The sequence below is a fragment of the Ursus maritimus genome, unplaced genomic scaffold (genome assembly GCF_017311325.1).
Source record: "Ursus maritimus isolate PB19 unplaced genomic scaffold, ASM1731132v1 scaffold_23, whole genome shotgun sequence".
Taxonomy (NCBI): Eukaryota; Metazoa; Chordata; class Mammalia; order Carnivora; family Ursidae; genus Ursus; species Ursus maritimus.
In genome coordinates this window covers 24,766,375-24,788,362 of record NW_024424786.1, presented here as the reverse complement: position 1 = coordinate 24,788,362, position 21,988 = coordinate 24,766,375, and the positions used below count along the sequence as shown (strand labels likewise).

Sequence of the window (21,988 nt, the reverse complement as noted above, 5' to 3'; positions counted from 1 at the left end):
GGGGGGGGGGGGGGGGGGGGGGGGGGTGCAAAAACATTTAGGCTATAGCACTCCCTCAAACCTGGAGCCTTTAAATTAGCTACCTTCTCTGCCTGGAATGTTTTCTTCTAGATCTTTCCATGTCTGAGTTCTTTCTTGTCATTATGGAAGTTAAATGTTTCTTTTGCAGAGGGATCTTACTAGACCAAATCTATGTAATATTTCCCCTCAGCCATTGCCTGTTTCATCACTCTTTTATTTTCATTTTAATACTTATCTCTACCTGATCTTTTGTGGTTTGTTATCTGTCTACCCTCTAAGAGGGATACTCCGTGAAGTGAGAATTCTTTACTGTCTGACTCACTACAGAATCTTGAGTGTCTGAAATAATCCCTGGTATTCAGTAAGCATTCAATTAATGTTGAATGAGATGTATATCAGAAGGCTATCAATTCTGATGAGGATTAAGGTGATAACGTTCGATATCTAGAAATTTAAGAAACAAACCAGGTCCTTAGACCTGCGGTCCTGGAATTTGGATTATGTTATACTACCAAAGACTTAGACTTGTAGAAGAGGACAGGAATCCCATAAGAGATCACAAATACATATGGAGGCATGGTCTTGGCACTAAACTGATACTATTTCCCAAAGCAGTATATAGATTATAAGCTAGTGGAGCATAAGATCAGAGCTAAATCTGGAACAATGATGTCGTGAGGCTGAGTGTGAGAGCGAGGTTACAGAAAATGGCCAGGATTTGTCTTGCCTGTAGGTGGAGTGTGTAGCCCACCTTCAACTGGAGAGAAGGACTGACGACATTGGGGGAAAGTCAGGCATGGGTAATAGGAGGCAGAAACTACAACTGTCCAATGCTCTGGCCAAAAAAAAAAAAAAAAAAAAGACTTGGCTTTCTGATAATCCAGATGTAATTTTCTAGTGAACTAGATCTAAGAGACTAGGTCCTTCCCAATAGGGCCAGCTTCAAATTAGATTTAGGTTTGAATGCAATAACTTAAAATGATCCCATATGTTCTCAATGATACTCTAGCACTGTAACCTAAAAGAGGCCCTATCCAATGGTAGGTTGACACTGAGTACCCAGATTATCTCGCTGTGAGGGCTGGGAGGGGGACAATATCCCTGATGATGCCATTATTTCGCTTTTTTGTCCTGTCAACCTTACCAGCAATTTAAGAAGCTTAATGAGATCATCCGAATCCAACTCAGAAGTAAGGAATGCCTATCATCTGAGGATAATGACTATCATTCGAGAATACAGTAAACCAGAAGGGCTGCTATATGACTGGGAGGGCTTGGGAGCTACTCTCTTAGAACCACCATCATCATGAATTCTCCACAGGTTGGGGAGTGATCTAGTGTAGTATCCTTTGAGGGTCTTTGTGACTTTCTTATAACATTAGCTTAATGACAGGAGTCAGAGACCTGTGGAAATCCTATTTGGAGGCTTGCAGCCATTTTGGAGTTCCCAGCGATAAGGTGTCTTGACGTAACCTCCCACAGCGTACAGCTTGTCCTAGAGAAGTCATTTCAGCATTTTTCATGGCCTCTGACTTTCCCAGAGGTTCTCTGTTGTTATTGTTAGCTGTATATTTTGAAAATGAAAAACAATCAGGTTGAGGAAAAGGCCTCCTGTACGTTTGTGTCTGTGGGAGTAAATGTGGAATAAATACATGTGATGCATGGTGGTTGATATTTTGTGTCATTTATCTTCACTTGTGAGGAGAGATGGGATAAGTCACTCATGACTCTGCCGGTCCTGATCCATTCTTCATCACTACACTCATGAAGATAAATGTCACATTTACACAGACCACAGCTATCATGTGTCCTTTCAGGCCATAGATGTAGGTCGGTTAGAGCAGGAAGTTGACTTGGTGCTGTTATTTGAAAATCAAGGACACTTTTGTTGTACCATCTCCTCTTCCCACACACGCTGATCTCCAGCGTTAAACTAGGGTACCATTGCAGCTAAAGAGATACTAAGTAGCATATATATTTTCATCCATGTCTATATGTCAGATACTTCACTTTAATTTAAAATGTTTATATTCTGTGTATGCCCAGCATGGTGTTCTGCAGGGGCAATTGATTCTTAGGTTACAGTGTTGGGTCTACGGTGTTGGTGATAAGTGGAATAATGAAGAGTACTATGGAAAAAATGACAAGTAAGTGGTTAATTCTCTCTGTGGGCAAGTCAGAGGACAAAGGGGCAAGTCAGAATAGAACTACTGAAAATTAATAATATTTGAGAGGCTTTAGTAAGGGAAAACAGCATGGACACCTTAGTTTTCCATGATGTACAAATGGCTGTACTATTGGATTTTAAGACTATGGCCAAGCAAGTGTCTTCTCTGCTCTGTGCTTGTGGACCCTGCTATAGGTAATCAATAGAGAATGAACCCTGTATAGCTTGGTACCAAATGTACTTATTCTGGTTTTGTCTGTAATTACTGTTCCACAGACTGAATGTCTGAAGTTAGAAGACTTTCCATTGAAATAAAATTATTGGCTCTTTTCCCCTTGGTTGGTACATGAACGTCTCTATAACCAGAAGTAAGCTGAAAAGGATTTCCATAAATTCCAGAAATTTGGTTGGCAAACTGGACATTTCCAAAATCACTGTCCCTCTTTGAAAACTGTAGTGAACCATATGAAATCATTGTTATCAACAGTTTTTGATTTAGGATATGGCAAGTTTATGTGCTTCATTCTAATCATACAGATGAATTGTGTGATCTGGATTCAGGGTGTACTTCCAGTTGGTTCTTTCTGATATAACCTAATAAGCTATTTCATTCACTTATTCAAGAAATATTTATTGAACATGTACTAATTGGCAGTAACTGGGTTATGCGTGCACCTGAAATGGAATACAGTGCCTGTCCCAACAAGGCCTGTAGTCTAATGCTGCAGAAAGACACGTAGGTAGGCAAGTAGGCAAGTACAACGTGGATGACTAATGCAATCATTGCTTAATACATATTCTTTTTATTATTCCCATATGGTGCAATGTGTTTAAAAAGCACAAAAAAAAGCAAGTTCTAGGGCGTCTGGGTGGCTCAGTCGGTTACACGTCCAACTCTTGATTTTGGCTTAAGTCATGATCTTGGGGTTGTGAAACTGAGCCCCATGTCCAGCTCCATGCTGGAACCTTCTTAAGAGTCTCTCTTTCTCTCCCTCTACCTCTCCTTCCCTCTCCCTCCCTGAAAACAAACAAACAAAAACAAACAAAAAACCCACAAGTTCCTACAAATTTAGAGAACCTTGCGACAATTAATGGCATAAATACCTCCTTCCATCCTTTAACGTGTTCATATTAAAAGATTATACATTGGGCAGGACACTAACCTAGAGCTCTAAATATGTAACTTCTTGCATTAACAGTTGTCACATATCAGTTTTGTTCCTTTTAAATATAATCACATTACTTAACTTTCTTATACTTCAACATTTTCATCTGCAAAATGGAAAAATAGAATCTATTCTGCTTACCTCCCATAGTTGTGAAGGCCAGACAGGGTAATGTATATGAGACAATTTTCTAGTCTATAACGTAGAAGATAAGCTAAAGGTAAGATTCTCATGACCATCTTTCTTGTTACTGATCTTGTTTTTACAGTGCTGTGTAAAAGATCAGGGTGGTGTGTTTTCCCATGTCTCGGCATGAGCATGTATTTGGAGATGAGTACCATATTCAGCACCAGATACTCATCTCATAAAAGTGGGTAAATTGTTCAGTCACTCCCCAAGTCAGTAGAGTAGTACTTAATAAACAACGAATGAAACACTCTCTGATAACAATAATCATTCCTGTTATCTGAGAACTTACAATATGCCAGGCTTAGTGGTTTATGGACATCACCTGATTTCATGCTCTGAACAACCTTCTAAAGTTGACTCTAAACCCACTCCACCGTGTGGAGAAGAAGCTGAGGAGGTGCACACATAGAAGCGAAGACACCAGATCTTGGACCAGGCTCTTGGAATAACTCAATTATGCAGATAGAGAATGGACTAGGATGTAGCAGTGGAGGAGAAGAGAGGGGACGAGACTCTTGATACACACAATTTCCGATGTGTAGGCAATAGGATGTAAAGGTGATAGGCTATAGAGGTAACAGGATGCCTTAGTGAGGATGAGGTGGAGAAAATGGAGATCAAAGGGACTTTGGTCTGAACTACTAAGAGGATGATCCCTGGAATGATGCTTGGCATGTGGTAGGAGCTTAAAATTTTTTGTCAAATGAATGAATGCACGACTGGAGTTGCTATTAGAAAAGTCTTTACTGGGGATGTAGGTTGAGTTGGAATCAAGGGTTTTATTTTGGACAGATTGATTTTCAGTGCCTCCAAGTGGAGGTCTTGAGTTAGCTGTTAGATGTACAAGTCTGCATTGCAGACTGGAGGTGTATGCTTGTAGATGCTGTATAAAGCCACCATGGGATCACGTGGAAAATGAGGCTAGACAAAGAATAGGTCCACTAACTGGGCTCTGGTACACTCCAGGGGTTAGTGGCCCAACGGATCAGGCACAACTAGTGATGGAGGTAGAGCAGATTAACCACTGAGGTAGAAAGAGAATCGAGATAGTGGTTTCCCAGGAGCCAAGTGCAGACAGTGTTTCAGAAAGGACAAGGTGGTCACTATGTCAAATACTGCTAATTTTTGTTTAATATAAGAATTGAGAACTGGCTACTTGCTTTAGCAATGAGCATGAGTTTTCTCCTCCTACCTCTTCTTTACCCCTTCTACACATACTAATCGTTACCCACTGCCTTGCTCTCACATTATTATAAATCCCTGACATGTTAACTTGTCATTCACATTTCATGTTTCCTAACTCAAGGGTTCTTGAAACCATGAGATTTGGGGGAACTTTCTATAAGACTGAGTTACACATCTTTCAAAACCAATAATGGAAAATCCACAGATCATCTCTGAAATACATTTTAATTATATTCAGTTTTACTTATGTAATAATAGTAATATTCACTAGTGGTATATTGCTTTGAAGTTTGGGAAGCACATTTACTTAACATTCTGTGTTCCACACAGAACCATCTAACACAGTGAAGTGCCCAGCTTTGAAGCTTACGCCATCAGACTATGCCACCTGCTAACACCTCCTTGTAGGAGTCACCAGCAGACCCACACTTCACTCCTCCTCATTCCTTGAAGATTTTAACACCTGCCTCCCTGCTGTTCTTTCCAATCCTACTCCTGATAGAATTCTTGGTGATTTCAATATCCATGTCAGTCCCTTGATCTTGATTACTAATTGTGTGGGCTTTTCCCATCTGTACTTGCTCAGGGTTTCCGCTTTGTACTGTTTGCACCAACTGTATGTCTCAGATTTGGCTGTAAAGATCTGTGTTTATGGGAATTAAAGATTCTTTCATTTACTTCATTATGTTTTGCAAACTAGAGCACTGTCTCTTCGTGTTTCTTTGCTCTAAGTACTGTGTGGCCCTCAAGCTCAGATTCTAATTTTTAATAGGAGTGGGGGAGGGGGGTGGGGAATAGGAATCGGGATGGATAGGAGGAGGAGATGTTAGTGTCTCTTTTGTGTTTGGATGCAGGAAAAGAAACAACTGGAGTTCACAGCTCATGCCGGTGTCAAACTCTGAGCATCCCATTTGACTTTAGTAATTCGGCGTGTTCTGTTTAACTATTTCCTACTCATCTTCAAAATATTTTACCTCGTTTGATCTTAAGACATGTTTTTGGCCAAGACACTGGATCAGAGAGATAATGTGACTTGTTGAAGGTCATGCATCTGAGAAGTCAGAACCAAGTGTAGACTATAGGTCTTCTGACTCCAAATGTATTTTTTCATTGGCCTGAAAAAATGCATTGTTCCAAATGGCCAGTTGTTAAAATAGCTGCGTTGGCTCTCTGCCCGGGAGAATGTTAAAATACAGTGGCAATTCAATAAACATTGTCACCAGTGTTGTCTGTGGTGAGGGTGGTGGCAGCAGATCCAGAAATGTGCTGAATTGTTCTAATGGATGCTTTTTTATCTTTTACTTATTTTTTGTAGATTGGCAAACACGTGGCCTGTTTACAGCATAGAGACCACAATGGAGAGCTAGGTGGGTGATGATTCATGCTAAATCTTTCCCACAATATGCTGAACACTACAACAGCAGCTAATGTGAAGAGGCTCATTATACACTGTCAGATCCAGTAACAGCAACGACTGGCTTTGCTAGCACGAGCAACTTGTGGGAAGCCCAGCTACTGCAAACCACTACTGAATTTCAAAAAATAGGCTGCAGGATAGTAGAAAAGACATAGTCCCTGAGTCATATTTGCAAATTTCTTGTATGTTTCTCTTTGCCAGCTTAGAAACAGTCTTCATGTTCCCAGCTTGAACCAGAGATGACTCTCCTTGGGATTCGTTTCTCTTGTGAGTGCCTCCTCCTTCAGTTATATTTTATGGGCTAAAGATTTTATAAGGGTAGGGGTGGCTCATAGACAGACCTGGAAATGCGGTTCTCCTACAGAAATATTCCCAAAGCTCCCTCGTCACCCTGTCTTCCGCCAGCCAATCATGCCGTACTCATAAGCACATTTCCCTTCTGGAGCACAGCATCTGTACGTAGGTTTTCTACTTCTACAGCGAGATACCATAGGCAGCAGGCAGGAGCACCGACTCCTTGCTCTATGACTTATGATTTTGTGTCTTTTTGTCTCCATATAATTGTAATCTCCTGGAAGGAAGGGTCCTGGATTTATTGATCTCTTTAGTCTAAAGCCTATGAGCCATAGTTGTCCCTCCATAAATATTTATCAGGAAAATTAATGCATTCCCTTCTAAAAAGTCCATAATTAAGCTAGGGACTAGGGTTTAATCTTCTTGCCTCCCGTGTCCCTAGCACAGTGCCTGATATATAATAGGTGGAAACTCCATGTTCCTTTAGTGAGGGAACAAGGGTATGAATGAGTCCATCAATCACATGGTTCCCTGTGGCCAAATTAAAGGCTAAGCAAACCTTTTCCAATCATCAGGGACAGAAAAGTGATGGCTTCCAATCATTCTTCTTTGGGCCACCAGGAGTAATGCCCTAAAAGTGGTTGTTTATTTTGGAAGGCAAAAGCTAATCTGAAGCTATTTTCTTTATTTTTATATTCAAATATCTATAAAACAGAAAAACACCAGAGACCTATTCATTGCTCACAAATGATCTATGGGGTAATAATGTGCTTGCTTTTCCAGCTGTGCTGCACTTTGGTGCTATCCTGGCTTTAATTGAAAATATGCTGTGACCTTGGTTTTGTTCACTGGGCATGGGGGGTTATAATTGGCATGAGGCCTCTGAAGAACTCCCTTTTAATGAATGTCATTTGGCTAATTTGGGGTTCGCCTGCAGGAAATAATGTATGAAGTCCTGTAAAAACAAGACACATTTTATTTGCATGCAATTCACATGAAGGTAACGATTTAAAATTTTTTTTTAACTTTTTATTTTGCCATAACTATTCGTTGAATTCTAAATGCTATCAGTATGATAATAGTATTGTCCCTAACAGTCTCATGTTTCATCATAATTAAATAAACAGCTTGTGAATTGCAGTCCAAAAAATGTCTGTGTTCCACTCTTAACTTAAGGGGTTTCCATAGAAACTGTGGGCAGCAAGTTTAACTGACATTCATTGGACTTGAGGCTGCATGCAATGTTGCTATCTCTCTGTTTTTCTGTTACCCTGTATACATCTCTTTCTCTTCCTTTAACCCTGGAAACCCTCTCCCCCTCTGTCCTCCTCCTCCTCCCCCTGCCCCTCCTCCTTCTCCTCTGCTTCTCCTCCCCCTTCTCTTATTAGCAATGAGGAAGTCATTTGGACTCAGTTAGATTTAACAAATGCAATAATACTAAAATGAGCTCTGATACTTAAGTGTAATTGTGTTATTAGCTGGAAATGTTTTTCTTCAAAAACAAAAGAATTGAGAGTGAAGTTTACTAAGGAAGCACATGCTGGTAAGAAGGAACCCTTGGCTGCCAGTTGAAAGTTCGCAGGCTCTATATCACGGTCCACATTTCCACCCCCAGCTATGGCTTTTCCTTGATTTAGACAACCCGAACTGATGTTTCTTTCTCCTCAGTCCTGATTGTCAGTCTTCTAAGTGGAGTATAAAATCATCATGCTGATCATATTCCAAGAGAAAGAAGGAGTTTATTTAGGAAAGAAAAAAAAAAAAAACATACTGTATATTGTGTACCTACTGTGTGCCCAATATTTTGCTGGATACTGGCATTTAGGTTGTCTTAGGTGATCCCACAACATTCATTGCCAGGCAGTGTGCTGGAAGGAAAAATGGATCAGGAGCTGGTGGTTGAAGTCTAGATACCACAACAGGCTGGTTGAAAAGCCCTGATTATAATGTGTAGATGCTCTGTCTTGGTTTCTCAAAGACAAAATGAATATGAGCACTTCTAGGAAATGCTGTTTCATTAAGATTAGTTATAATAATGCAGCCAGTATACCATAGGAGTGGTGTTTTTCTTCATCCCTTTAGAAATGAGTTGCCAAAAGAATAAATTGCTTCTCTAAAGCAACATAGCTAGTAGAAAGTGTATCCATCCGGTACAGTGGCTAAAAGGGTGCATCAAGACAGGCTGGAGATCAGTTACTAATTGTGTGATTTGGGGTAAGCTACAAACAGCATCTATTTTCATGCAGTTGTTGGGAGGATTAAGTAAAGTGCATGTAAATTGCTCAGAGTATCTGCCACATAGAGAGCTGTGGTTTTTACTTTCTGTCTCCCTTCCCCCCCCCCCTTTCTGATTGTTTTTTCAGTATGGATTCAAAGTAAAAAATGATCAGTCTCCAAAGTCTATCTAATTACGTATTATTTTGTAAGTTGTAAGTCATCTCACAATTCATAAACTACCTAAAGTTATCCTGGTAATGAGAAAGGAGGGACAAAAAATATCATGCCCACTTTACAGGTGAGAAAAAAGGAGATTCAGAGTTATTGACCAGATCTCCATATAGTGAAAGAGGAAGTGGAGTTTTTACCTAGGTCTCTGGGGTTCCTTTCAAAATTAAAACTCTCCAAGTCTATGATTCTTAATTTGGGTTCTATGTTCACGAGTTTTAAAGCTTCAACCCAGCAGATTTTAATTCGTCTTTCCAACAAATGGTGAGAGGAAGACACTTTTAGCAGGGAGGGAGGAAAGGAAGGAAGGAGAGGGTACTTACAAAGTCTATCTCCTATGGACCTGTTTTCAGGTCATTCTCCCAGGATCCGAAGGGGCATGCAGAAATACGGTTCTCAATCCCAGGGACAGAAGAGGCATTGATTTTGCATAGCAATATGCTTTAGTGGGGTGGGGTGGAATGGGGAGGAAAAAACTGAAAAGAAGGCATGTATCAGTCAGAGATGTTGGTGGGCATCTGGAGAATTCAGGAAAGAGTAAACAGCTGGAACAAGAGTAGGATAGGACATGATTGCTGGAGAGCATAACTGCTGCCCCACCCCGTACACACACACACAAGATTAATCCCAGTGAACATTTCTTTAATCTATAATCATTGTAAGGCTTCAAAGAGCTCATGCTAGGAGAGGAGATGTCAGCTCTGCCATTTTTACTTGTGATGTGCTTATGCGCGCCTTATTATTAGAATATTCATTCTGTGTTGCCTTTGGAAGAATTCCTTTATGCTCCTTTCTCCATTTTGGGTTAGTTCTTTTTTTTTAAACTAAATAAAAGAATCTGTGAAGCCACTTAGCTAGACACACAGAGATTGTAGTATGTCACTAAGTGCTGAAAACATATGAACAAATAACTGTACCACAGACCACCCCGCTGAGTTATGGAACTCCTTCTTTTGCTCAGGACTCCTCACATATGTTATGTGACACCTGGAACCATTGCCAAATTAGAAAAACTGAATCTCTTTGTTTCTGAGATGAAAGTTAGTTATAAATAGAAGTTTTAATATTTTTCTTCCATGCCCTAATGGATCATCTTGGCAGGTTTGGGGTTGAAGAGAGTGAGTAAGAAAAGGAATTATTATAGAGACTCCAGAGCAGGGTCAGCAAACTTTTCCTGTAGAAGGTCAAACAGTAAGTATTTGGGGCTTTGCGAGTCTCATAGTCTGTCACAACTACACAATTTTTCACTTTAATGTGAAAGCTACCATAGAGAATACATGCATGAATAGGGGTGAAGTATTCCAATAAAACTTTATTGAAAAAAAAAAACAAACAGGTTGTGAGCCAGATTTTGTCCGTGGGCAGTAGTCTTCCAACCACTGATCTGAGAATTTTGCCTACATATCTATCCACCTTCCATTTCTGTGCACATGGCAGTGAGAGCTCAAAAAATGGGACTGGGGAGTGTGGGAGTGACAACCATATCGTACTTTACCCTCATTTTGTGGATTTTGCTTTTTGTTACACTTATTTTCGATTAAAGCTTATCGTTCCAGTATTTCTTTGCCATGGGAAGAGCAGGTATTCACTCTGTCTTCACTTTACAGAAGGGTACAGAAGGTTTAAGTGGTTTGCTCTGGTGTCACCCAGCATCTGTGATACCTGTATTAGGATCTGACTGTCACCCTTGTGTTTTTTTTTTATTTGGATTATTCTTTCTAAGATGCAGCCTTTAGAGAATAAAAAAAAAAATAGTGGGAGAAATAACCAAGAAGTAATTTTCATTATCCAAACCAAGGAAAAAGTGGCTAACTAATGAATTTAAATAGGGATATGCACGGGCGTCCCTACTTTTTTATCCCATTAAGATACCATAGGGGATCCAGTTCCTTATTGCTTTTCATGGATTTTCCTGATCTTTTTTTCCAAGATTTGTTTTTGGAAATGATGCATTTTAGGCCGATGAGTATCAGATAATACTCGGAGTTCTTGTTTTGCACGGTACTGTGTTAACTGAAGCTTGTTCATATTGGAACGGAGTCTTCATGTTACAAGGTTCCATGGTAACTGAGAGCAAATCTGTTATAAAAGAACTGTGCAAAAAAAAGAGGACTTGGTGCCAGTATGCATGACCTATGTGTAACATGGCACCAAGCAAAATGAGGACTGCCTTAACTAAATAACTAAGAATCCAATTTCCAAATGTCTGCATCTGCCATATAATTCCCTCTTTTGCGGTCATTAGGGGGAAACAAAGAAATCACTGATTACAGTCATTCCCATTATCTGACATGTCATCACCAAGCTTTTGTCATTATGCAATGTTAACAGTGTTGAGGTTACTTGAAACCAGCTCCAGTTCCAATTAGGAGGCCATCCCTGCTATCTGCATTCTGATTAAAGGACGTTGCCTGGAAATCACAGAAGGAGTCTACTGTGTTTCCTCCCCTTGCTCAGATCTCATAAACACAGACTCAATTAAAGAGAGTTTCCTTATCAGGTTTTTGTGGGTCATTTTGGTGAATTTATTAAACTCTTGAGTCATGCTGAAAACTGGCAGGTGGTGGCTCCAAGGTCTTCAGTGGGAGCCAGAACTTGATGGGCTGGTTTGCTCCGATGTTTTAGAGAGTCTGAAATATACAGATGTCAGAGCAGCCAGTCATGGGTCAGGAATCAAGGAAGCTGGTGAAATAGGAAGGGGGGTCTCACGGCTTAAGGATTGCAGCACAGAGATGTGAAAATCTTAGTGTCATGTCAGCCTGTATTTTAGCTAAAAAGGAGAGCCTAGTCCAGGCCTTCATTTTTTTTATTCCTCAATTGTTGAAATAATTTCTTAGTAGGTCTTCAGACCTTACAGTGTACTCTTCCCTATCCATGCTCTGTATTATTGCAAATTTGCTTTTCCTTAAATACTCTTCCCATAATACTATATCCTTCCAACACAAGGATAAAAATCAAGTCCCTATAACCCATCTGATGACTTAATACAGAATCTAGGGTGGTTTTTTGTCTCTTTTTCACAATCTGGTATTATTTTACTTATCCTACCTTCTCTCCCACTGGTTTTCAGTATAGATTCCTCATAGGAGTCACCTTGTGCGTCTCTGCCCAACATTCATGTTCACTTTCATATGTTTCCCACTAACCACACGCCTCTTCTCTAGCAAACTCCGTCCCTTCTCTTTCTCTTTCTTCTTTATTGTGTTCTCCTAAAACATGCTGTTCATTCTTATCTAGCACTTCCTGCTGTATTAAAATCCCTTATTTAATCCTTATGAATCCCGCTATACTGTGAGACACCTGATGGGAGATGCTGGGTCGTAAGGGTCAAGAGCTGGGAACTTTGCTTACTCAAATCCATATCGCCTACTAAATCCCCTGTCTACGTAGCCTTCCCTGACTGTTCACACCTTCCTGGTTCCCTCTGACCACCAGGCTACTTCTGATGATCTGCTCTACCACCTACACACTTACTCAGTGCGGCGTCTGGCGTTGGTTCGTGACTCTGTTATTTATGTTAGGCTTGTCACAGCACAGTGTTTCAAATGATCGGTGATGGGGAGTTACTGAGTGGAAGGGATTCCCTCACAGGGAAAGTTCACACTGTATTGGTACCCATACTTGGAAGCGTGTATTATTAGAGCTGAAATGACTTTAACAGTTCTCTTTCCCAGCATCCTACTATGAAATGAATCCCAGATGTCATTAGTACTTTGCCTGGGGATATTATATAGGGGTGTGTGTGTGTGTGTGTGTGTGTGTGTGTGTGTGTTGTAACTATCTAGGAAATTTGGGTTTTCTACTGTTTAATAATAAACAGGAAGAAAGTACTTGATAAAACATTGGAAGGTGATTTTAAAATCAGAATGACTCTGTATGTGGTATTCAGATTCCCTAACATGGCAATTTAAATTGCATTACTCATTACAAAAATCTATATGCCTTTTGGTTGCTATTGTTGGTTTGTTTGTTTTCAACCTATAAAGGCAATGATGACCTTGCACAGGGCATTTCCTAAGGATTAATGAGCAGTTGAGGGTTAATGGCTCTCAACTCCTCCTAGCTAGTCATTAATCCAAAGAAAGCATGGGAAGCAAGGTCATTAACTGCATTACCAACTTTCTGAAATCAAATCCTTCTCTACCTGCCTTACCAAGCAAGGGCTTATGTTTAAGACGGACTTGTTAGATTTTCAAAAGTTTCTCTAGTTACTTGCCCTGTCATTAACCTGGACAAAAGAATATATAAAAGAATAATCATTAGCCTCTGTGGACTGATAGAATGTCATGAGAAAAATAATTTTTCATACTGTGATTAAATATAATTTGAAATGTTCAGCCTCTTTTATCTGCTGTCTTTTTATTACCTTTTTCAAACTGAAAGCCTGGAATCATCCTATTGTGCATCCTGAGAGGCTAAAACGTGTCTGATTTCTGCAGTTTAACCTCATTCAACAATAGATTTTGTGTTTGTGTGTGTATGAGGGGAAGATTCTTATTGGGATTTTAGTTGTATTAGTTGTAATGGAATATTACTTTTTTGATTTATTCCTATTATACAGATGATCTTCACTGATATTAATAAGCATGATATTTTCTCTTTTGGCATCAGTCAAAACTACCCAAAATATTCTAAGAGATAGATACACATGAACAATTCAGTTACACTACCTCAGTGCATTTTCCTTTAAGGAATAAATGATGGCTAAATGAGGGACAGACGGTTCTGGAGCAGAGAAGTCCTCATTTCATCATGCAGCATCCTGATTCTTATATTGACACAAATTCCTTAAAAAATGACAGGGAGTGACAAACTGTCACCTGAATACCAGTGTTAATGTATGTGGCAAGGATCATTGTCACCAGGGAATATGGCATTTCAAGACCTTTTCCAGTGGACATTCGTCTTGAAGTATTTACTCAAGACGTGGGTCTGGTCCTTGGTTTTATACCCTCAGAAATTTGACTTGGGTGGCTCATCATGAGAAAGTTGTAGTCACACTTATAAACACATAAGAAATGAATATAGAGAGCAGAATGCCAGTTTGTTAAATTATAGCTAAAATATAACAGACACTTCAAGTACTTCAGTCTGTCAAATCTTTTTATGTAGAACTTAAATTTTTTGGAGTTGTAAATCTCCTTGAAAATATGATGATAAAACCAATGAATAATCTTCCTATAAAAAATACACAATCTCCACATTTATACCAAAATTTGCATATAATTTCAAGAGATTCATAAATGGTTTAAAATCTATTCATGAGCGTCTTAGGAACCCTTGGATTGAACTATGCATTTTCATGGAAAAACATTATAATTCAATAAGGCGGTTGATGAGAAATCAAACTAAGAAAACTTAATTGTATGATTCAAATTGCTTTAGCATCAGATTATAATTGTCTGATGTATCAATCATTCTTCATAATTGGACTTCAGCTGTCACTGGGACTAGACAAATAACAATAACAATAAATACAACAAATGTTCATACAGTATTGGCTATGTACAAGACACTGTTCTAAATCCTTCTATATATATTAAATCATGTATTCTCACAATGATAGAGTACATAAATCAGAGCATCCAACCTCTAGGCAGTTTCACAGATGGATACTACACACATTTTTATCTCTGATTTTAAAAAAAGAAAAATCTCTATATTCCGTTACCCTTCACTTAGTTATGTTAGTAGTTGGTAAGTACCAACCTTTTCTTGAGCTTGTTTCTTTTTCTTTCTTTCTTTCTTTCTTTCTTTCTTCTCTCTTTCTTTTCTTTTCTTTTCTTTTCTTTTCTTTTCTTTTCTTTTCTTTTTCTTTCCTTCTTTCACTCTGTCTTTCCATCCTTCTTTCCTTCTTTCATTTTATACATATAAATTATATATATATATATAATATAATGAAAGACACAATGTTACAATGTGCCATGTACTCTGGATGTAATATTTAGGATACAGCTTATTGCTGGTAAAAAGAAATTTTTACCTAGTCTATTGTTTTCAATCACACATTTACATGCTGATTTTGGGCAATCTACTTTTTCAGAATTTATTTTTACATTTTTGTTTGTGTGCATGAGAAGGCAAGGAGTAATTACTGAACCCCCCTCTTTATCATTTGTACTAAGTTATATACCATTTTAACTTTTTCGGTTCTCATACAAGTCTTATCAATGGACTTGATATGTTATTTGTTATTATAAAATTAGCTTATCATTCCTGGCTCCTGACTATGAATTAAAATGTAAGCTACATTCAGTAATGCAATTCAACAAATATTTACCGCATGCCTAGACATTCTCCAGTTCCTGTCTTTCACAAGCTTATGATTAAATAGGTTGAACACATACCCAAACATTTAGATTTAAACACAGATTTGAGAAATGCTATAGTTTTAGCATTACAGACACTTATGGAAGGATAGATGAGTCCCCGCCAGTAAGACCAATGAAGGTTAAATAGAAATGGTCTTCGTAAAACTGGCTCTGAGACTGGGTACAATTTTGACAGAAAAATCAAGAGTAGGACATGCCTTGCAATGGGAAAAACAGGAGCAAGGCTCTGAAGAAGAAAAGTAGGAGGCCTATTTTTAGAATCAGGAACAGACTGCAGCCTAGACTGTATTATGGAGAACAGTGGGAGATAAGCCTGGGAAAGGAGTATGGCACAATATCATGGAGAGTCCTATGTGTCACGCTAAGGTGGTAGTTTTTAAAAGGGCAAATTTGCCTTCCAGGGGACATTGGCAATGTCTGGAGACACTAGATCCTCACAACTGGGGGTGCTACTGGCATCTAGTGGGTAGAGGCAGTAAGGGATTTAGGCTTTATTCTCTAAGCAAATGGGAACTATTGGTGGGTTATGTTTTCTTGAACTGTGATTGCCTACGTTCCTGGGTCTTGTTACGCTAAGTCTGCAAAGTGTTAACTGCGTAGATCTCCCCCAGGAAAAGTATTAGAAGAAAAGGCCAATTTTGGAGATAAAGAATAGCATGTATTAATCATGTTGTCGGCCCCCGGACCTGAGAAAAGAGAAAGAATGAAAAGGAAAAGCAAAGAAGTGACGTTTTCATGCATTGGTAGAATCCAGACTTAACAGTATTAATGCAAAGGAGAATGCAGGCGTTTCCGATAATTGGAACAGTCTGATTTCATTTTCTGAAGAATGAAATATCAAGCAGTATATGGAGCTTGAGGTTTTAAGCTTTTTTTCTTTGGTTATTCATTTCACAAAACCAACAGAGCAAACATCTATCGTAAAAATACAAACATATCCCTGAATACCTCGAATCCCACCCTTTAATTTGAGAAACAAGTCAGTCATCTATATTTCATTTCTTCATAAATAATAAACGTCAAAAAGTGAATATGATCAAAAGGATTCATAACCAGCCAGAAACTTCATGCCAGGTATGTTTATCTCTCTTGCATCACGTGAGACTAAACAAGCAGGAAAAAACAAATCAATTTTACTTTTAGCCTTGCCAAGTCATTGGCTATATTTTTGGGTCTGCTTTTCTAACACAAGGTAGATTTGACTTCTTGTAGCTAACACAAAGTTGGAGCTGCGACCGTCTACCTTTATCTAGCCTATTTCATCCTGTTCCTTTGGATTGTGACAAAACAATTAGGAGGCCTTTTTTCACCCATGGATTTTCTAATTAATGGTTCAAATGAATTCCAGAAGCAGAAACGTGATGACGAAGAAGCTCTTCCATTTTGAAGGGGATTTGAAGATGACTTGAGTTCCTGCCATACGAATTCTCGTTCTCTGCTCTGAGTGGGCTGATCCCAGGGAGTGACCCGGAAGCTGAGCCAAAGCTCCCTACCTCTGACATACATGTAGGTGCTCTGTGAAGAAGCAAATCAGGGGTACAACTTACACATTTATCTACATGTGAATTTTCAAGGCAATCATGTTATTTTAGGCACGTACAGCAGAGGGCATTGTTTGGCCAAACTTAAACAGGGCTGCTATTGACAATAATAAAGAAAGAAATAGGGAAGCCTTCCCCTGAAAACAAACAAACAAACAAAATAGAAAAGAGAGCTCGGAAACAATGAGATGAGCTTTATATTGCATTGTGCGCCCCGCTTTTCTTTGTAGGAAGGACTTCCGTGAAAATGGTTAAAAACTAGATAAGCACCATTTCAGAAATTGATGAAATTCCTACTATGTGAGTTGGACTCTACTAGCTGCTAGGGATCAATAAGTGAATGTGACGTCATTTATGTCCTCAATGAATTTATAGCCTTAACTATCTACGGGCTGCTTAGACACCAGTTTATTCATTTATTCATTCATTCATACCTTTAGCAAATATTTGCTGAGCATTATTCCAGGTGAAAACTACTGAATAGGACAGACAAGTCTCTGCTCCATGGAACTTAATATTCCACTCAGGTAGGACAGGCAGTAAGAAAATAAGCATCTAAGTATATAAGAAAAATACCAATAATAAGTATTATGGTGGAAATCAAATATGGTGATGTGACTGATGGTTGTAGAGGTGCTTCTTTAGGCTGGATGGTCAAGAAAATCTTCCTAAGAGAGAAAAATTTAAGGGATGCTCTGAAGGACAAGAAAAACCAACCATGAAAAAATCAAAGGGTATGTGTTGCAGGCAGAGGGGACCCTACTGCAAAGGTCCCAAGGGAGAGAGGGAAAAGCCTGGAGCATTTGAGAACCAAAGGAAGTCCAATGTGGTTGAAGAGAGAAGGAGGATGAAAATAGTTGAAAGGGACAAGACGCAGGCAGGTATCAGACGATCTTGATTTGGGGACCAAAACAGTTTGCATTTTGCTCTAAAATGAAATGGAGCTAATAGGAGCATTTTAACGGAAGAGTGACGTGACCATATTTATATTTTAAAAATTCACTTTAAATGCCGTATGGAGAATTCATTGTGGTAAGGCAATTGCAAAAGTAGAGAAACTAGTCAGAAGGTATTTCAGTGGTCCAAGTTAGAAATGAAGATGATTTGGCTTAGAGAGGGTCAAAGAGGAAAAGTAGATGGATCCAGTTACATTTTAGTGAGTCACATGAATAGTGTTGTGCTGGTTATAAATAAAGAAAAAGAAAAGTCAAGGAAGATTCTTACATTTTTGCATTGAGCAACTGGGTGTGTGGTGTGGAATTTTGGGAGGCACAAGGGCAGGTTTGGGGATTTGTTTTTAGTATATGCTTTGGCATTTAATTCAAGTGATCCTCTCAATGTCTATTTATTAATGTTATTACCGTCACTCCCACTTAGAAAGGTGCAACTCGGGGAAAGCCAATTTACCAAAGATCAACAGTTAGTAATACTAAGCCAACCTTCCAACCCTCCTCATTCCATTCTCGATCTGATTTTTGTTCCTCTAGGTTTTGCTAATATACGTTTATGGCTTTTTCTGTGTGTCAGTATTGTTTCAAGTTGGAAAGTATAGCATTTCATTAGGGAACCAAGACAATATGTATTTAGTAGTTCTTTGTGTGCCATTCACAGAGTTGACACAAGCATCACCAGAAATCAGAGATGCCTCTCTCCTGACATGCATATCAGAGTTTCCAAAAATCATACCCTGATCTCTGTGTACAATGATATTTTTTAATGTGACCACATACAGAAGCTAATTTTGCCTTCACTGGTATTTCACGCTCTATGGGATTTCAACTAGGGCTAATTAATTTCAACCTGTACACATCTCAGTCGTCAGATCATCAGATCGAAGATGTTTCATTCAGTTTTAAAGTAATGCTAGGGATGTTGATTGTTGAAGTCACAGGACTTTTCCATCAAACATTCCTCTCTCCAATTTCTTTACACGTGAGGGCAGATGATTCTTTTTATACACCGTACTCTCTCATCAAACCCTTTCCTGCCTAAGGGGATTGAGGTTTCTTCCTAATAAGAGTTATTCCAATAAAGAGTTATTGAGGCAAATCCAAACTTCTACCAGGCTTGCGGTGCCCCTCAGTAGGGCCAACTCAACTATCTAAATTCTGCAGCATAAGCCCTCTGCTTCCAGTAAGTCAGTTTTCGTTTCGTGCTCCTACTCCTCTGCTTTTTTTAAGTAATCTCTTACCTCCTCCATCACCACCCTATCTCAATGCAAGTTTATGTCCCCTTAAAGACCTACATAAGATCCGGAATCCTCTTCTTAAAACTTGCCTTGATTATCTGTGACTTCTGACAATCCTTTATGGCATTTAAATATTGAATATGTTGGTTTGCGTTAGTACCCAGGACACCTATATATACATTTTTTTATTTTTTACATGTATCTGTACATTTGTATTATAGCTCCAACAAGATTATAATGTTCTAGAAGGCCTGGACAATTTCATTCTTATAATCCTGACTACACTGTCCAAGCAATAGCAACATGTTGGCCCCATGCATTTTTCTTCCTTTGCTTTTCTTTTTTTTAATACATAGTTCTCTCTACTCACTGTTTCTTTTCACCTGATGATATTGTAATTGTGTCACCTCTAAACCCCAAACATGTGTATTCTTTTTCTATAAATCAGATAAGTATTCGAGAAAAATGAAAATGTAGACTCGGGCATCGTCATGATCATCATCATCTTCTTCTTCAATCTCAATTTCTTACAATTTTTTAGAAACATTGCCAGGTCAGTGTGTTCAGCCAGAGGACCTCCTGTTGACTTGACAGGTTGAGTCCCTGGTTTACAGCCATTTAAATGTTGAATCACTTCCATTACATTTGCCTAGAGGGTCAGCCCTAGGCACGGTCACAAAAATTTCTTCTCCCTGAAAATCTGCAGAGCTACATAATACCATATAAGGAGTAGAGAAAACTCAACAGACTTGTAAAGTTGGGTTTCAATTGGGAAAAAAATAACCATATTAGAAAATATTTACAAAATAATTTTGATTTGGAGAGGTAAGCTATCTTTAATATGATGGTGTTATTTGAGGTGTTATTTTTCCTTCTCCGGTCTATTCTAGCACTCTTTAAAATGTAAAGGGTTATCCAGAGATATGACTGCGGTAGAAAGCCTTTTAGCATGATGGGGTGAGCCTCACCTCCTTTCTGACAAGCAATTCATGTTGCCTCAGCTTATGTTCTTTCCTTTGGTAAGTCTCAAATTTATAATGGTACAAGAAATCAGAATTTTTCTACTGTCTTCCTTGTTGTTTCTTTGTTATTGGTTTCAGGAAGGGGGAGATAGCGAGAGAGAAATAGAGGGAGGGAGAGGCAAGGGAAGAGGAAGAAAGGAGAATGAATATGTAAGTATCAAGATAGGCTTGACTGTAAGTAGCCAGGGAAAAGTAATTGTTTATACTGTAAGGAATTGAATATTTACATATTAAGAAAATATAGAGGAAAGATAGTAACAGGATTCATTAATTCAGCTGCCCATCACAAATATCAAAAATACAAATTCTTCCTCTCTTCCCATTTTCCTTCCTTGGCATAACTGCTTTATCCTCAGACTTCCTCCTTTCTTGGCCACAAGATGGCTTCAGCAACTCTAGGCATCTTATACTCACAACAATATCCAGAAAACAGAATAAAGAAGTATTTCTTCCCCATGTTTTCTTCTTGTGAGTGGGAGAAAAAAAATTTCCAGAACCCCTCAGCTGACTTCTTCTCACATCTCATTGGCCAAGTTGTGTCACGTGTCCAGACCTAACTAATCTCTGGCAACAGAAATGGCACAACCAATATTTGTTTATACAAGAGCTCAGCAAACTATAGTCCAAAAGATTAGCCCTGGGAGCTAAGAATGTTCTTGAATTTTTAAATAGAAAAAACATGTTAAGAACAATATTTCGAAAGGTACCTGGGTAGCTCAGTCGGTTAAGTGTCTGCCTTCAGCTCAGGTCATGATCCCAAGGTCCTGCAATGGAGCCCTGCATTGGGTTCCGTGCTCAGCGGGGAGCCTGCTTTTCCCCTTTCCCTCTGACCCTCCACCCTGCTTGTTCTTGCTCTCTCTCTCAAACAAATAAATAAAAAATCTTTTTTAAAAAAAGAATAGTGTTTTGAAACAAGTGAAAATGGTATGAAATTCAAATTTCAGTGCCCATAACGAGTTTAATCAGAACCACAGCCATATCCATTCATTCACCTTTTCACTACAACTACTTTCAGGCTACAATGGCAGAGCAGAGTTGTTACCACAGGAGACCATATTGCCTGCAAAGCCTAAAATATTTCCTAGCTGGCCCTTTACAGGAAAAGTTTGTGTAGCCCTAGCTTGAACCAAATTCTGTAACCCAGCAGTCCTGGGTCAGCCTCTTTCAAAGCAGATAATACAGTTTTGTGATTTTTTTAGGATGGGAGGGAAGATTCCTGAACCAATTTTTCTAGGGAAAGAGTAAGGGATGAGGATGTTGGGAAGGCAACAAATGTGAAGAAAGAGAGAAAGAGAGGTTCAAGCACGATTACAATGAATAATCCATTCTTAGTGCTGTGAACAGCTGACTCCCAACACACCCTGTTGAAAAGACAGAGTTTATTGCTTACTCTGTTAAGGGAGGTCACCATCTCACAAAGGTATGGGAGTATCTGTGAGTAGAGCGGTAAAAATTAGGATAGAATTTATGGAGAATTGGGAGTCTGATTTGAGAGGAGTTTTCCCTGTGGGAGGTTGATTAGGAGAAAGTAAGAATTAAGGTATAGCAGTCCAGGATTTGTGAAAACAGCAAGATGAGGCTAGAGATTCAAAGAATCTTAAGAGTATAGACTGTCATTAGATGCTTTCTATGAAAGAATTGATGGATCTTTGGGCGGGTTCCTAGAAGGACAATAAAACCATTTGCTTGGAGAAGAGAGTCCCCAAAGATAAAGATGCTGATAAAGACAGTGGAAGAGCAAAATCATGGTTATGTCAACGCGAAGGTATGGTTTGGAGGTCTTAGTGTCCAGGCTGAGTCCTGGGGCAAGTGGTTTTGGTTCTCAGTATTTAGGGGGTTTATTGCAGATACATGGGAGTGTGAATGTGTGTTCTGTGGGGGAGAGTGGTTGTGGCTAATAAATTCACCTTCCTTTTACCTGGCTTCCAAACTGGTTCCAGTACCTAGATCCAGTTTATGCTTACTGAGCAGTGATACTGTGCTAAATAAAGCACCCCCTGTATCTCAGTGCACTGAAGCAT

The 21,988-nt window shown here is 39.0% G+C and overlaps 1 protein-coding gene across 3 annotated transcripts in view; it reads left to right on the top strand.

Annotated features, from left to right (window-relative positions):
* Positions 1–21,988, top strand: part of LRRC4C (leucine rich repeat containing 4C) — a 154,641-nt gene that overhangs the window by 125,253 nt on the left and 7,400 nt on the right. The window contains exons 2-4 of one of the 3 annotated variants that reach the window (XR_005837093.1): positions 6,044–6,095; positions 6,347–6,412; positions 16,565–16,626. The exons of 1 other annotated variant lie outside the window; for it this stretch is intronic. The gene's annotated coding sequence lies outside the window, so the exon portion shown is untranslated. Of the gene's footprint in view, positions 1–6,043; positions 6,096–6,346; positions 6,413–16,564; positions 16,627–21,988 lie in introns of those variants that run through there. One more of the 3 variants, XM_040638968.1, reaches the window with a different exon arrangement.